At 42.0% G+C, this 16,826-nt stretch overlaps 1 protein-coding gene across 2 annotated transcripts in view; it reads right to left on the reverse strand.

The window, feature by feature from the left end:
- Window positions 1-524: 524 nt before the first annotated feature.
- Window positions 525-16,826, reverse strand: part of mfsd8l1 (major facilitator superfamily domain containing 8-like 1) — a 44,026-nt gene continuing 27,724 nt past the window's right edge. The window contains exon 13 of one of the 2 annotated variants that reach the window (XR_008828124.1): window positions 525-717. The gene's annotated coding sequence lies outside the window, so the exon portion shown is untranslated. Of the gene's footprint in view, window positions 791-16,826 lie in introns of both variants that reach the window. The other variant, XM_056379273.1, reaches the window with a different exon arrangement.

Here is a 16,826-nt window from a genome sequence, read left to right on the forward strand (position 1 = left end):
TTGATGTATAAAAATTGGAGTTTCTATTTCCAGCCGGGTGAAAATAGTCACAGTGCACCATTAAAAAAAAGGGTAACCACATTGGCTATCCACCCCAGGTGCAAATAACATTGTTGGCTACTATACCTGGGTGCAAATAGCATCTGCTTAAAATAAATATAGAACATCACCAGTCTTATTCTTGAGCACTACAATGAAACAAGTAGGATCCTTGCACTGAGCTCTTAAACTGTACAGCAAACACATCCATCTTGAGATCCTTTTACTCTGCTCCATTGAATTAAGTTTCTTTTAAATCTTGGTGCGAGATTAAACCGCCTTTGTTCAATGGAAGATTGTTTGCTTGAGCACAACGAATCTGAAAGGTCTGTATCCTAAAAGAGAAGAGGTTATCATGTTGAGAAGATAAGAAAGCAGAAATGCTTGATGACATGACTTCAAAGAAAGACAGAGCCAGTACAGATTCTTTTTTTTTTATTGAGACATTAATTAATCTTATGAAACTCCTACAGATGATGCTCAACTGTTGGATGGAAAGAGGCCATAGGCTGGGAGAGACAGCCACTGTGGATTGCGGAAAGGGAAAGGATAGGCACAGAGGATGCGGGTGGGACCAGATGGAAGGGGTTGGGGATCGCTTGGGAAGTTAGAGCGGTCGTGTCAATCACACGGTCCTGGGCCATGCCTGAGTGAGAGGTGGTGATGGACCAGAGCAGGCTCCCGTTATCATGAAAAAGGGCGGAGAGGGGACAAGCTTAGACAGGCAGGCGATGAGTGAACCTCGGCTAGACTGAAATAAAAAAATAAAGTGGGTGAATTTTTAAGGGAGAATAAAGACAGCGACAGCAGGGGAGAGAGGGCCCGGCTGTTCGGGGTCCAACATCAAACAGGACCCAGACTGAGGAGACCTATTGTGTGTAACAGAGAGACAAAGAGCAAGAATGAAAGAGTGGCTGTGAACGTGAGAGAGATTGTGGGTTTAGGGCACAGAGTAAGAGAGATGTAGGGTATCACAACCATTTCAGTGGACACACTGAGACAAGTCGGGGGTGAAAGATAATTGAATAGAACAGGGACCGCCTTTGTTGCCTCATTCTTCACGGCTGCTTTGTAAGCCTGATTACTCAATCTTTGCAATCGAAGGGAAGGAGTTCACTAGGCCTTCTGTAGAGCTAAGTACACATAGGTCTGTCATATGTCTTAAAGTAATAGAGAGAGCCAGGATCAAGACTCAGTATAACTGAGACAGAAGACAAATTTTACAGCTAATACATGGATCGAATCTAGGTCTCGTAGAAGAAAAGATCAATGAAGTGATTTGGGGCTGAGCTGTAGCTCAATCTCATCCAACTTTTATTAGAAAGAAGGAGGAAGGAAAATCAGGAATGACATTTCATCCCCTTGAGCATTTAGGGCTTTAAGCCACACTTTGAGTCTGTAGTGAGGTGTTCTACCTGCAGTCTCTGCTGGCAGCCATTTTGAACAGTAGGGAAAGGTGGAGAGAGAAGGCTGTGGAGATGAGGGGATCCCCAAGAGGGAGGGTGCTGCCCTATATATAGTCAAGTTTAACAGACAAGTTTAAGAAAAGTAATAGCAACATCAGTCAAGTTTAAGAAACATTCAGTATATTCTTTTTTAAACAACACCAGAACATGTTATTCCTCATTGGGTGTTCCCAGTTCAATTTTTTTCATTGAACAATGTTCTCAATGTTACTGAGAACAGAAAAACGTGACTCTCCCAGATGACGTAACAATCCAATGTTATGGCCACCAGTTTTAATTACTTAACCTTCGTTTTTGAGAAATAAATGTTTTGTCTGCCATTTTGGCATGGCAGGCAGGTTTAAATACTACAATACCCAAGACACCTCGACCAGGCACAAATCAGAGCAGTAACGAATTCAAAATGCTTCATTGTAAAATTTGAGACCATATCACTCTGGCATAGTTGCTTAATTCACTCACAACTACCCCAGAATTTTCAAGCAAATTTTCAAGCAAATTTTTAGGCAAATTTTTGAGCGGAGAAGGATTGTTGTTAGCTTTTTCCCTCAGAGAAGACGCCTGGCGTAGCTGCTAGTTAATATGGATGTTTCATGCAAGTGGATAATGTTAATGTTAATTCTTTAACTCTGACACTGAGTGTTTGCTTACTCAGTTCAGATGAATATTGAAAAATATTTTTAAACTCAAAAAGACTGTCTTGTTGCCCTTAGGAGGCACAAAGTCTGCAGAGGTATTAGTGAAACAGAGTACCTAGAAACTGTAGAAAGCACCTACCAACCAGTGTAATTAGCTATCTTTAATTATTTTGTTTTGAATATTTCAAGGCTTTTTCCAGTTTTGCTGTGGCAGCTAAAGCAGCAAGAGAGGGTCAGGAAGGGATAGCAGCTAATTAAGAGAGAGATGTAGGAGAGGAGGAGGAGGACAGCAGCCAGCATGCTGCTGTGGGAGAGGGAGCTAGGGCCGAAGCAACATGTGAGATTGACAGGAAACACGGAGATAGACCTGGATAGTGGTGGTGCTGAGTGGGTGTGGATGTGGGGCCCGATTTGGAAAATTTTGTCCCCTTTCCATAATTCCCAATGGCTGCCCTGACAGCAGGCTATTGTCTGTGGAAGCCAGCTTGACTACCAGCCATTGTATCTATCATTTCTGTCATTTTTGTGGGTGTGGCCATGTCCTGATGGTAAAGGCTGGGGCTTGTCAAGCAGGAGGAGGGAGCAACATTTTTTGGGCATTTGTGCATACTGTGCATTGTGAACAATCCTGGGATCCTTGACGAGTGACTAGCTATCTTTCACCGTTCTCAGGTCAGTTATGATATTACATGCATTATATACACATATATGGATAGTATATACAGATATATGCATATATGTACACATTGACATATATGTACACATTGACAGATGCATGAAAATTGCACTTGTACTTTAGAAAATTACTTCAACAGTCTTTTCTTCCTCAGAATTCAGAGGCAGTATTTATCATCTCAAAGTTGTCTTACTAATCACCTAGGTCAACATGTGACGAGGAGGAGTTGGGATGTATTTTGCAAGGAAAGCTTTCACAGACATATTTATTCAGTTTACGCCATGTAACATGATACCCAAGCCTTTTAATTCTGTTATGCTTTTTAGTTATCATATTCATATCTTTACTTTTCTGTTAATCAAGCTGTAGGGTTCTCTGTGAAAGATCTGCAGAACGTTTGAGAAGTTACAGACCACATAAGGAGGCAGGAAAATTCACTGGAGTGTGTCATTGTCAGTTAATGGTAAATATTTTTGAAGATTACCATAGAAGCTGAAGAACCATTTGGCCTATCAGTAAACATCACCGCATGCCGCTGCAATCTACGGTACTAACCAACAAGCATGGAAACACAGCATTTTCTTGTCAAACAATAAAAAATCTCTGATGTGTTGAAGCATGACAAGTTTCTGGCGCTGGCCACCCACTTACTCGCTTCCTGAAAAATGTGTGAACTCCACTAAATCACGGAGAAAAACTGTGTGAAGTCTAAATCACAATCCATGCATGCACACAACCTGCCGACGCGGCCAAAATCTACTCAAAACAGTGTTGTGCAGTGCATACACTTGTCCAGGAACATTAAAAGTGACACATTTTATTGTCTTTCATATCATATCTAATCTGGGAAATGTTCTGCAGAGACAGGCTATCACTTAAACTTTCCTGGCAGCCTGCGGGTGAAAACTGACGATAGCAGGTCTGCTTTGTGTTCTAAGTGCTGCCTCCCAAGACCCATCTGTAAACACAAAGATTGCTTCACACGCACACACACACACACACACACACACACACACACACACACACACACACACACACCTACCTCATACCTAAAAAAAACCCAAAAAACTCCCCATACATGTGCACAGTCCAGTAACAAAAACCTCATTAAAATGCATACACATTTGAAGAACCCTGCACTCAACCCACACTCTCTCCATCCCCCTCTCTCTCTCTGTCCCTGTCTCTCCCTCTCCTCGTCTCTCTCTCTCTTCCTGTCTCTCTCTCTCTTTCTCATGCTTCACCCAGGACGTCCGGATGAGCCTCTCTTAACTTCTCAATGTAGAAATGTCCCCTCTCCCTTTCCTTCTTTTCAACTCTCTGTTTGCCTGCTGTAGTGGGGTGGTAGCTGACAGCCAATAAAAGAGCAGCCCGTCTCTGGTTCCAGAAAAATAAAAAAAGGGGACCGATCCATTCTGTGTTGAGTGGTTTGTTTTTCCTCCTTTCTGTGTACTTTGCTCCAGATTTTGGCCTCTTTTAATGTGATCTTAATAAGAGAGAGGGAACGGTTTAATAGAATTCATTACCCCAAGCTGCAGGTCGCGGCTTGGATGTACGGCCAAAACATTTTCTGCGAACACAGCAGCGGGGTGTTTAAGTCTATAAAAGTCTACAAAAGCCTAAACAGTGATATAGTGTTGGGAGGATTTTAATGACTACGGTCAAGTCAACATGTTCATTCAGTTAGAAAGATTAATTTTCTCTAGCACACAGCTGACAGCCTTGATTTGCAGCATTGATTTAAACGAACACAAACCAGAGATAGCAGTGGTCAGAGATAGGATATCTACACTGCTGGAAAATGCTGATACTCCATTAACATTTTTATTGGAAAAAATATTCTAAATGTTCTCTTTTTTTTTTCTTTTCTATTTTTTTTAAGAAAAGAAAAAGAAGTAGCTATACCAAAGGAAATTACACTGGATGTCAATACAAAATACAAAGAAAAGCATTTAAATTCATACTTTAAATTTATGCATAGGAAAAAACAGGCCATTTATGCATCGGTTCTTGGAATCACACTGCTTTAATATACACTACAGGACAAGTCTACCTCCAGATCTGAATGCTGTTTTACTCAAGGCCCTCTCCACCAAACATCAAACTCCTAAAAGTTTTGTGAATATTTGATAGGCACAGGAGGCTTTTTCTGAACCACCAGGAAGTCATTTCATTGTTAAATCTTTCAATATAAGTATTTATTTTCACTGTATTGAACTCATGAATAATTCTGGTAGGATAGAAGAAGGCTCTCAGGGGCTGTGGTTGTTGTTATTGTTGCTCTTTTGTTTGCCATCAAGCCACTCTTCAAGGCCCCAAGCTATACTCTCTCTTCGTACAGTGGTCCATTTCTTAACTGACTTGTTTCGTTCAGAGGAGATCACTGCAGGCCTTTTTTCTGTTCTCTCATGATGAGTCTCGTGTGCTCATTGTGTGTGTGTGTGTGTGTGTGTGTGTGTGTGTGTGTGTGTGCGCGTGCAGAAAGCAATGGAGAAATGAGAGTAGCAGTCACTTGTGTGCTGTTTGAAGACATACTGTATATGAATATTTCCTGAGGTAACTAATGGTGGTCAGTAAAAGGCAATTTTTTCTGTTTTCCAGTATTTGTTAGGGACACCAGACCTGCAGTCAATCCCTTAAAGGTGTTGTGAACTTCATCCTGTGACACACAGTATTTTTGTCAGAGATTAACATATGCTGAATACAGTTTCTCTGCTTTAAAACCATAGTAATCTGCAGTGGATGTCTTCTTAACTGTGAATGGTAAAATTAACATACTGCCAAAGAAGATTTTCCTCTAGTTGTCATTCAGTGTTTCACCTTAAATCGAGAGTATAAATGTGTGAAAAGCCCTTGCACTGCATATCCCAAATAAGCCATTTTAAATTCATTACACTGAGCTAATCACAGGTTTCTATTTGCATTTCAGACAGGGCTCATGAGTTTGAGCAGTCAGCCTTCTGTTACGCCACACAGGCTCAAACAACCGGCCAGATAAGCAATGCAACAAATACAGAATAGCAGTAAAAAGCTGTCTAAGGAAAACCTCCATCAGATTAAGGATAGAACGTCAGATTTTCCCCTGCCTGTCGTCCTTGGCCTCTCACAGTTCAAATGCAGGTGGTGGAGAGACAGCAGGGCTGCTGGGTCAGCAATCGCTGGTAAACAAACGCAGGAGGAGGACAGGAGAAGAGACAGAGTGCTGATGGTGAGAGGAAAAGAAGGGGGGGAGCAAAGGTAGATTTTGAGAATTCAAGAGTGAGTGGCTAGGAGGGGGGAGAAGGGCAAGAAAGGTTGGAGACACAGTGGGAGAGTAGAGTGAAAGAAGTTGAAATCGAGAGGAGAGGAGGAAGGAAAAAGTGAGGAGGAAAATGGACAAATGGGTAGAGCAACTAATGAGTCAGCATTTGAAAGCTTTACAGGATACAGAAGTGTGAGTGTGAAACAGTGGATGCACGCCAGTGCAGATTTGTGTTCAGACTGAACTCGTATTTTTTGAGTTCAATATGAATTGAGTTTACACTGGTACATACCTTCGGGAAATAGCACTATGCCCTAAGTCCAACGCTGACAAGCCTTCACCTTCTCCTGCTCACTCACCTATTATTTGTTAGCAAGCTAGCTGTCAGACAGATCAGTGAAATCATTACAAACCCACTTGAGTGCTGTGTGAAAAAGTTTACCTTGATTTAAGCAGTGCAGGTGGTGACTGACTGAATCAAGTTTTCCACTTGGGGCTTACCATAGCTGCTCACTGCTCAGACCCCTGAGTACTACAAACCCATATAAACCCGTACCTGTAACTCGATTCGAACCAGCTGCTGCTGATACCAGTTCTTGTACGATCGCTGCCCTCGATACTTCCTGTACATGCAGAACTGTAGCCAGTACATTGAAGAATGCCGAAGAGACCAAATGGTGGCTTAAGCGCATGCTGGATTTGTTCATGTACGCAACTCATGCCTGTTAGCTTGTTAGCTTGTTAGCCTATGGATATTACTCTTTATTCCTGCTGCCTGCAGACTTTGGAGAGACTCTCTACCTGCTGCGGTTTAGTTAAGTTTCTGTTTCTCACCATTAATTATCGTTTTTTTTGTTTGTTTGTTTTTTGCATGTTGATTTAAATATTTATATTGACTTCAGTTTGTTTTTTATTTTTGCTATTATCGTGATACAACATCTATGAGTTGGTAAAATTTAGTTTGACACAATTATGACTCAACTATATGCTGCCTGCAGCTTAATATTTTGGGGGGATATTGAAGCATATCTTTTTGCTTCAACTCTATTCTGGCATATCATGTGTTTCTTACATTCTTGTGACCTGAAAGATGTGCAACACCCTGTACGGGAAAACTCAAAATACTAAATACATTTAAAGGTCCACACCCAGTATAAATGAAGGGGAAAAAAAGATACTGAAATATCCTGGCACTACTGCTTACAGTAGAAAAGACACTAGCGGGTGCAAGTCTCTGCTAGGTGGAGTAAATCGTGTTAAAAAAAATGTGAAAAATTGTCAGTTTGGTAGATTAGGGTGTGTGTGGGAAGAGATTAGGAGATCAGAGCTGATGACACACATGGGGGAACAGGAACTTATTTGTAAGTAGCAACTGATTCAGTACATCTGGTAGAGGCCAGGAGACCAACAGTGGAGATGTCAAGGGGTGATTTATTAGAAAATGTGTTGTTTTAGGCTGTGTAACAATTTGGGAACTTTTTCATTCACCCATAACTTCCTAAGAGAAGAGTGTCTAAGCACACACACTAGCCTGACCAGCTCCTGTTACCACCAGCCTCATAGGACGACGTCATGTCATGTGGGTGATGAGTCCAGTCCTTCAGCTATAAGTTAGTCAAACCTGTTCCCACCTAAGGGCGGGAAAGAGAAAGCACAATCCAGGGGACAAACCTGATTTACACACATTAGGCCATTTTTAAAGGTTCACGCAGTAGCGGAAATTTCACTGTGTAACTCTACCAGTAGACTGTCAGCCTAGCAAAAACGAGGTTTTGGAAGAGAAAAATAGAAAGAACTCAGAACTCATCAAGTGCATTGGCTGTTTGTGGAAGAAAATGAACTGCAAAAAGATTTAAGTGACAAAATTTGTGTGTGAAGTTTTTATTAAATCCAGTGAAAAGTATAGAAACAGGAGCTGTTACGTGGACACCAGTCTAAAGGTAATCTCCTGTAATTTAGCTTGTTAGTTTACAGTAGTTGAAGCTTTAGGTAGTAGCCTCCAGAGATTCTGTGGCTGTCTGCCTTCAACTCCGACAGTAAACATTACATTTCTAACCCACATTAAATCCCTAACCCTAGCACTGTATTAGCTGTGGAAACACCATGCTGTTTTCACTGGCCTGCCCTCTGTATACAACTTAAAGACCAGACCCTTGGGGGTAGGAAGGTGTGGTGTTCACCTGTCAGTCAACATCAAAAGTATAGATCCTCACATTCACAAATTTTCCCAGAGGCACCGTCAGTACCATCAACATATTTGGTCAGTCATTGCTCAAACACTTGCCGTGTCAGTGAATCCATACAACTTAGTTTCTTCCTTCATTGCTTACTGGCTGTACTCTTTTACTTCACCCCCAACTAAAGATGAAGAATCTACCCTCAGTCCACAATGGATTCATCAACACCAGTAGTGGCCACCTCACCTTGAAAAACTGCTTGGCTAGATAGATCCCAGGAGAAAAACAGTTAGGTCTAGTGGCTACATTTAAGTTCAGTCATCCTGAGGTGAAATTCATTGTTAAAAAAATGAAGCTGACCAGTTTAGATTGTAGACATCTTGCAGTTTATATGAAAGATGAACCATAACAGACTCTGTCAATTCATTTTGTACTGTCAAGGTGAGGAATAATCTATAATATAAACAAAGGTCCTGCTGTGAGGGCTTTTTTCTGCAAGGAAGAAGAGTCAGTGTTCCTCAATGTCTGTGAGGTCTGTGAAGCCAGACCACCTAGAACTGACCCACACTGCATGCAGGCAACTTTAATCTTTTACTACTGCCGACACATAAAGATAAATAATCTATCTGCAGTCTAAAGTGGAGTGTTCAGGATGGAAGATTTAAGGTGTTTTACCCTCCCTACTGAGCCTCGGAGTCAAATGTCTGCTTCCTTGATCTCCCTCAACTGCTTTATAGGCCCTTTTTTATTGCTTCCACGAATTGTTTCCCATAGGTTATCCGGTCATGGATGTTCTTGCATAAAACGGTCTTCTCTTCATCTTTATTCATTGGCTGTTTCACTATTTGGTTGCCTTGTGGAGGCAGTAAATGCCTCTTGAAGGAAGTCATATTTTCTTTAAAGAAGATGCTGCTAGTTGATGAATTGGGAATCAGTGGCAATTTAGAGCTCAAAGAAACCATCTTTTCATCAACAAAAGATGTCAGATTACACCTCAAGGAAAATTTGGGAGAGGAATGTGAAAGAAAAACACTCTTTGACCTGAAGAGGAGCATCATTTGGCAAGACACTGCAGCATCTTTTAGCAAGATACTTAAATGCTGCAAACGGGCTGTTGTCAGGCGACCTCTACAAATGTCACAACTGTGTTAAGTCAATCTTGCCTGGATAAATGAAAGTTAAAGAAAATGAAGCTATTCATAACCCTTTTATTCTGCCATGTTGCCTTGCTGGCGTGACCCCTCTGCTCTGGTGGAAGAGACCAGAGAGAAAAAACGAAATAAAAGTCATCAGAATATCCTTTTAACACAAAGATGAGAGTCAAAAAATCACATATGGTTAAAGCACAGATTCTCCCTCTTTCAGCCTCTTTGTCATTTCCAGTCACACACACATATACTCACTTAGACTTGCACAGTCTCTATATAGTCCCCATCCATCCAAGTCTTGAATCTCAGCCTGCTCTGGAGGTCACCACCCAATCAAGAAACCATGTTGTGGGATTAAAGGTCAGAGGCCGGAGCCACTTTCAAGTTGGCCTGTAAAAGTTGTGGTCACTTCCTGAGAGGAATACGTCGAGACCTGAGGTGTTTTTTGATAACTCACCAAAGACACACGGGAATACACTCCACATAGATCTCATTCAACCGTCAAACTGCTGTCTCCTGGCCGTATTTATGCTGGTGTAATTACTAAAGCCGGATGACAGGTCGCTGACAGATGGCAGATAGATGGGCTGTGCCCTTGAGTTTGGACTGCGCCCGCATGGCCTGTTCATCAAAAATATAATAATACTGTAGGTGAATGGCACAGAGGAGTCACACATACAGATTCCAAAGCCAAGGACACAGCAGTGCTAGAAGTCTCTTCAGGAACTAGATAACTATTATACACTCAGCACTAAAGACAAATGCAAGTTTGAATGCTAAAACTATTTTTTTCCCCAGGAGAAATATACTGCCATAAGTGCCATAAATATATTGCCACATAAGTATCTTTGACAGCAAGTTCCCTCTTCTGGGAGCAGTTCAGTTAATGCTTGTTGGGTGAGAAAATGGAGGATTTTTCAGATGTTGCTTCCATCAATCCACAGCATAGTTTTCATCTGAGAGAGGAGATTGGGCGGGGGGGGGGGGGGGGGGGCGCAGCCATAACGTTATGTCATCTGTCAATAAAATACTTTTCTTGCTCCCACAGCAGCCGTGCAGCACTATCTGGTTTTGAGCAGATTGAAATGTGTATCATCTTACCCATAATGCAATGAGTGTGCGGTTATAAATATGGCCTTTCAGCTGTTTTGAGTGAAACAAAGCATAACAACCAATTTCATGTGCACACAAAGCTATTTTTGCCTTTACATGAGAAAATTGTTAATTCTTAGACACACATTGCAATCATTTCAGTCAGGTTTGACTCACACAGCCTGAAGTAACTAGCACCGTTTCACTGCAGGAACTAGGTCATAAACCCTTCATAATTCTGTCACTGCAATATTGTTACAGCTGCTACGGCCACTTGCAGCAGAGCCAGGAAAGACAGTTGACGTCGGCGTTCAAGAACAACAAAAGAGCGCATCAAAAATTGCGAAGCACCATGCCAAAAAACTTCACCATCTCATCACCATCTGTTTGCCTCTGCATAGCTTTCATTCTCAAAGCTGGAGACTCTGGCTTTCACTCGTGGTTGCCTAGCTGCTGCCACTTTGTGATGCGACAAGCAAAAACAAAGTATCCTCTAAAATATGCCTGTAACTCATCTGCAGCTGCCAACACTTTGTCAACAGCCAGTGGAGGAGCACTGTATAAATCACAACACAGCAACTGGGCGATTTCAAGTATTCAGCTACCCAAATCATCTGACAATATCACATGTAGGTGTAATGCGCTTAAAGAGGTTAAAGAGGTTGGAAAAACATATAGAAATCGATTTAGCCATTGCCAATATATCATTAACACGGGAATAGAAGGAGCCTGTCAAGCATGGCAGCACACAACACTGAGCCACTAATTTGTGATTTGTTATATTACACAGATAAAGTCTAAATCAGCCATGTGGTTATATTAGCCCTGGAGGCCAAGGCAATGAAATGTTTACGAGCACACATTATTTGGTCTCTCATTATTCGCAGGCAATCACAACAAAATATTTACTGGTGAGCTTTTAATTTCCGGTCTGGTTTCAGTAACAGTCGACTAGAAGTTTAAACATTCTAGTTTGTTTGATTCTCGTTACAGTTCAAGGAATTAATAAGGATTTGGAGCTGCTGAAATATTTCTGTTCGCAGAGACTCACTGTTTCTATATTCTGAGTCAAGACATAGGAATGGTAGGTAATTCATTTTATGACAAAAACATCGTGTCTTCTTGCAAATCTGTCATAAGATCTCAACAGAGACCTCTGAGTTTCATCACGTAGAGATAGTTAGCATAGGACATGCCGTCATTCACTGTGTGTGTGTATGTGTGTGTGTGTGTGTGTGTGTGTGTGTGTGTGTGTGTGTGTGTGTAGTTAGTGTGTGTGTTCGGCACAGGCCTCTGTACCCCGTCATCCTGTCTCCAGAAGGATTTAATCTAGTCCCTCGGGCCTTGTGCTCAAAGGCAGTGACTGACAACTGGCAGGGGGGTGTGAGAAATATGCATGACTTGATGTACTGTAAGTGTGTGTGGTGTGTGTGTATGCGTGTGTGTGTGCACAAGTGTTGCTCCCTGTATGTACCTAGTCCACAACTGTGCGTGTGTGATTCTACATGGTCACTACATAATACTATACATTACTGTGTCTGTCTATTGTGACAGAGTGTTTGTGTATTTGTACTGTATGAATGAGCTTTATGAATGTGGGTTATACAGTATGTTTGCGTGTATAGTGTGTGTGTGTGTGTGTGTGTGTGTGTGTGTGTGTGTGTGTGTGTTTGACATCCAGCAGCTCTCAACTTCATTTCAGTGCGCTTACATGGCCACACTATTATTCTTGAGAACAAGTTCCCTCTTGTGCATGCCATCTGTGTTTTACAGCTGTGAGATGGATGAGATGGATGGCGATTCAGCTCAAAAAGTGAAATGTTCATTTTTCTTTTACAATAGTTTGAAAAAAATAGTTACCTCAGGTTCTCAATTTAATCCCTCTAATGTAACAACAATCAACAGTTGTGAAATGCCTTTATTCTGTCGGATGAGGTTACCTACAGTCCTTGGAGAAGTGTTTGGATTGTCACAGTTTATTGTATACGAAAAAAAAATTTTATTGTAAATTTAAGTCATAAGAAATCTATTAAAAGATGTTGTATGCTGAGAGTGTAATTTCATTTTGACCCTGGGAAGAGTAGTTTGACACACAAGGTCCACTTACTGTTATTTTCTGGAGCTTTCACAGCCATATATGACACACAGACACACATGTACACACAAAACAACCATGTGACCCAAATTTTATATTCACCGTAGGCCACATGATGATGCATAACATGTGTTTGAAAGTTCTAGAAAAATAAAGTCAGTGACCTTTGAGTTAGGATTAGTTTGTGAGATCAGTGAATTTGAAATGCTCTTTATCTTATGTTGCTTTAACTTGCAGGAACTTCATTTGCTGTTTTAGATCAGACATGTATTCATTCATAAAATGCATTTGCAAATATAGTAAGTTAAAGTGTAGGATTGATCTTTATGCATGGCTGAAACATTCTGAAATCAAACAGGTTCTTTATATCATATTATACCCACCATCCACTGCGGCACATTACAGCTTACATTAGCTGGACATGCTTGTCGCTAAAAGCCTGAATAACGATTGACGTTTCATGTAAAGGCCTCACTGTTAATTATAAAAGTGCACAGCTGCAGGTTAGTGTTGGCTAAAACAGAGCTATCAAGCTCTGCGGCTGTGAATGGTTGCACTGTATGAACAGCAGTCTCGTATGTCAATCTGCAGGGGGGCTACCATTGCACCGCTAAGCCTTGTCATTGTTACAGTTGCTACTGTTGGATAGGGGACACACTTACACTGCTGGGATCTGGTGTGTGGGTGTGTGTGTGTGTGTGTGTGTGTGTGTGTGAGAGAGAATGTGCATATGCAACGTGTGGCGTCTCCTAATGTGTTACAGAATTAACCGCGTATTTGTGTGTGTCTGTGCTCACACAAGCGCATCGTACAGTGTGCATAGTATGCATGTGTCAGGACAAGCACGTGCGCACAAGCATGTCTGTCTTAACCTTGTGCATGTGTCCGTATCGGTGTGTCCTCAGTCGTCTGTGTGCTCTCTAATGTAAGAGTGTGCCAGTGTGTTTTGGCAGAAGATCAGATCCTGCACCGACAACAACATGACCCCCAGTTTTAGTGCCAAGTCATACAGTGCCCCCTAATTCCCCATAATCCACCCTGTCTCCAGGCAGGTGATCCTTGTGTGTGTGTGTGTGTGTGTGTGTGTGTGTGTGTGTGGTTGTGTGTGTGTGCATGTGTGCACGCATGTGTGTGTGTGTGTGTGTGTGTGTGTGTCTGTGTGTATGTCTTTGTGCCAAGCCCTGCACTGGTGACATCAGCAAACTGTGGCTACTCTCACAATGCTTTGGAAACTCATTTTCCCATCAGCCTGTCACTCCTCACAGTAACCAGTAGGCTAAGCCTGTCACAGCCCCGGTTAAGCCTTATCATGTGCTTTGTCTCTCACTGGGGGGTACTAGGGCTATTAAATATCAAAACAAGGGCACTTTGGTGCTGCCATCAGTCAGTGCGTCAGCTACTAGGCTATAACTAGTGGAGTATTGCTATACAGAGGCTTTTACGGTTCCATTACAAATCTCTTACTAACCGTGCCTAGTTCCAGCATTTAAGCTTTGTTAGGTTTTTTCTTAATTCTGATAAATGTGAACTGATTGGCAAATTTGTCAACAACAAATAATAACAGCTGGCATAAAAAAAAATATTACAGCCTCCTTATTCATTTCAATGTATGAAGAAAAAAGGTTTTAGCCTAGTCAAATGTTTAGAAGTATTCCTGGTAGATGTACTTTGTTTTGGATACATTATATGTATTATCATGTGTATATTACTAGAACAGGAATTCCACAATCACCTTGTAGAATCACACCCACAGTAACACAGCTCCTCATGAGTTTTTGAATGCATTGCCAATTTTGGCCTGAATGCCTGCTTGGGCTTATAAGCTACTTACTAACAAACTAACATCTGAACTCACATTAGACAGATGTAGCTTACCTGTGTTAAGAGTGGTATCTATCTTCCCATCTAACTCTCAGCAAGGCAGGAAATAAGCCTGTTTCCCAAAATGCCATTAGCTATTCCTCTCATAAAGCCACAGAAAATCATGCTCCATTCTGTGCATGACGGAAATCAAACATTCCGTATCACTATCATGTCAAGCAGAACTCCAGAATGGCTGATGGAGGATGTGTTGCATTACTTTGAAGTTCTTTCTTGCTAACAAAAAAAAAAAAAACCCAGATGTGTATGGGAGAAGCTGAACCTTCATGAATGTACCTTGACAAATACATGGACTCAGACACGTTCATACCACAGAAAGCTTTCACAGGCATCTGTTAAGCTACACATTCTTGCACTCACACAAATGCAGGACATCATCACCACCAGCATCGTTCCAACCACAGACGTTAACATGCCCACTGCTTTTGTCAATCATCCAGTCAGTTATACCAGGTGTCAATCATCTTCCTCACTGACCGGCGTATCACGGCGTGCAGCCACAGTCACACACCGGGCCCCCTGCTGCACTCCAGCATGAACTCCTCACCCCAACCATTATGCATTTGGCCTCCATCCAGCCTTCCTTCAGCCCCCCAGCTTTTACCTTTCTCTCTCTATTCACAACACCAGCATTTATGGACTCAAACAGATCCATCACTCAGAGTACTCTATGTACCCTCTCCCCCCTTCTCTGCCCCCTCCTATCCTTGTTTAGGCTCTTATCCAACTATTCCTGGTATTTAGCCTGAGTGACAGTGTTTAATAATGTGTTCAAGAATAAAAGAGCATTATTAAAAGGGTGACGGGGGAGGGAGGCAGCTAAAAGGCCAGCTTTTTGGGCGAACAGGTGAGGAAACCTGTTTATATGATGGGCACTCATTTGCGGACACATATAGGTCGTGCTGGTGGTAACGTACTGCAGGCACAGATGTGTGGATGTATAATTAAAAAGAAAGCACACAGGAAGGTGTAATAGGTTGTCCGATCATTAGACAACAATTATCTTAACAAACCCCCCCCCCCCAGTGTGCTCTGTCTGATGATACTTATAACGCAGAGAGTAATGCGTGCGCTCTCACGGTAATTTGGTGTGTAATTCTACGTGAAGTTAGCATTAACTGAACATCACAAAAGGCATTACCGGCATGTCTAGGAATGTGTGCTGCACGGCCGATCCTGGCCAATGATAAGGCACCATCTGTTACCCATGAGTGGAACTGGTTGGGCTGTCCACGCACACAGATGCATACACACACACACACACACACACACACACACACACACACACACACACACACACACACACACACACACACACCAGTCTTGTCACTTGCTCCAAAGGCCTTCCTCCGTAGCCTAGATTATGGAAGGGTTTTTGTGTTTCAGGCCGGTTGGTTTTCTCTCTGTTATTGTAACGTCTCTGGGCGGCAGACGCTGCCCTTTCTTCCTCTCTTCGGTTTCTACCCAGGATTACAAGAAGTAAAGGGGGTGAAGTGGTGGCTATAAACTCCCGTCTCCGGTCTCTCTCTTCAATGAATTTAGAGACACAGGGCCCCATAACGGCAATTCCCTTCCCTTCCATCCAGTTTTAATTTGATTGGATGTGCCGGCAGGGGAGAGGGAGAGACTTACAATGGGAGTGAAGGAGTGACAAGGAAAAAAAGAGAGAGATCACGTTATATCAGTTTTTCCTCGTGCTGTGTACAGTGCCCTGGTTGTTGTGTTTGGAAGAAGTTCAGAGTGTGAGAGGGCTGCCATGGAGCACAGAGCAAGGATAAGGTGACTCCAGCTTAGTAAAACGGTCACAGGATTGTATTTCCACAAAAAGCTTTTAAAGAGTGGCATAACAATCTTTCTGACCTCACTTTGGTTTAATTAAAGAGCAAGTAAGATGAATGTCAGTCAAGACAAGTGGAAACGATACGATTTGAAAGTCATTTTTTCCACACACACACCCGCCTTGTAATGTCACGCGAAAGTGCAGCAGGGAAATTGTCCCTTCCAATCAAAGTTCCTGATTTGTATTGTTCTGTTATCTGATGGAGGGTTGGAATAAAAGGCTGTCTACAAATAGCTGGCCGATACCGGTCTGGGGTGAGTCGCTGTTGGAAGTAACCATATGCCTCATATCTGTGCTCACTGGTGCTATTTTAGGCTGTTTGCTTGCCAAATATGAGGATGGAAATGAAATATGAAAAGCAATTAGGTTGCTTTTTTAGTGTTTCCCTATGCGGTCTCTAATACATAGTGAGAATATGTGGTGCTGCAATGCAGAGACATTGTGTATTGTTCCAAAAAGCCTCAGTTAAACATGTAAAGGAACTTTGTACAAAAGCTTCAACTTTTGTGCGATGGTAAATAAAGTATTTCTGA

The sequence above is a fragment of the Seriola aureovittata genome, chromosome 6 (genome assembly GCF_021018895.1).
Source record: "Seriola aureovittata isolate HTS-2021-v1 ecotype China chromosome 6, ASM2101889v1, whole genome shotgun sequence".
In the NCBI taxonomy this organism is placed as follows: domain Eukaryota; kingdom Metazoa; phylum Chordata; class Actinopteri; order Carangiformes; family Carangidae; genus Seriola; species Seriola aureovittata.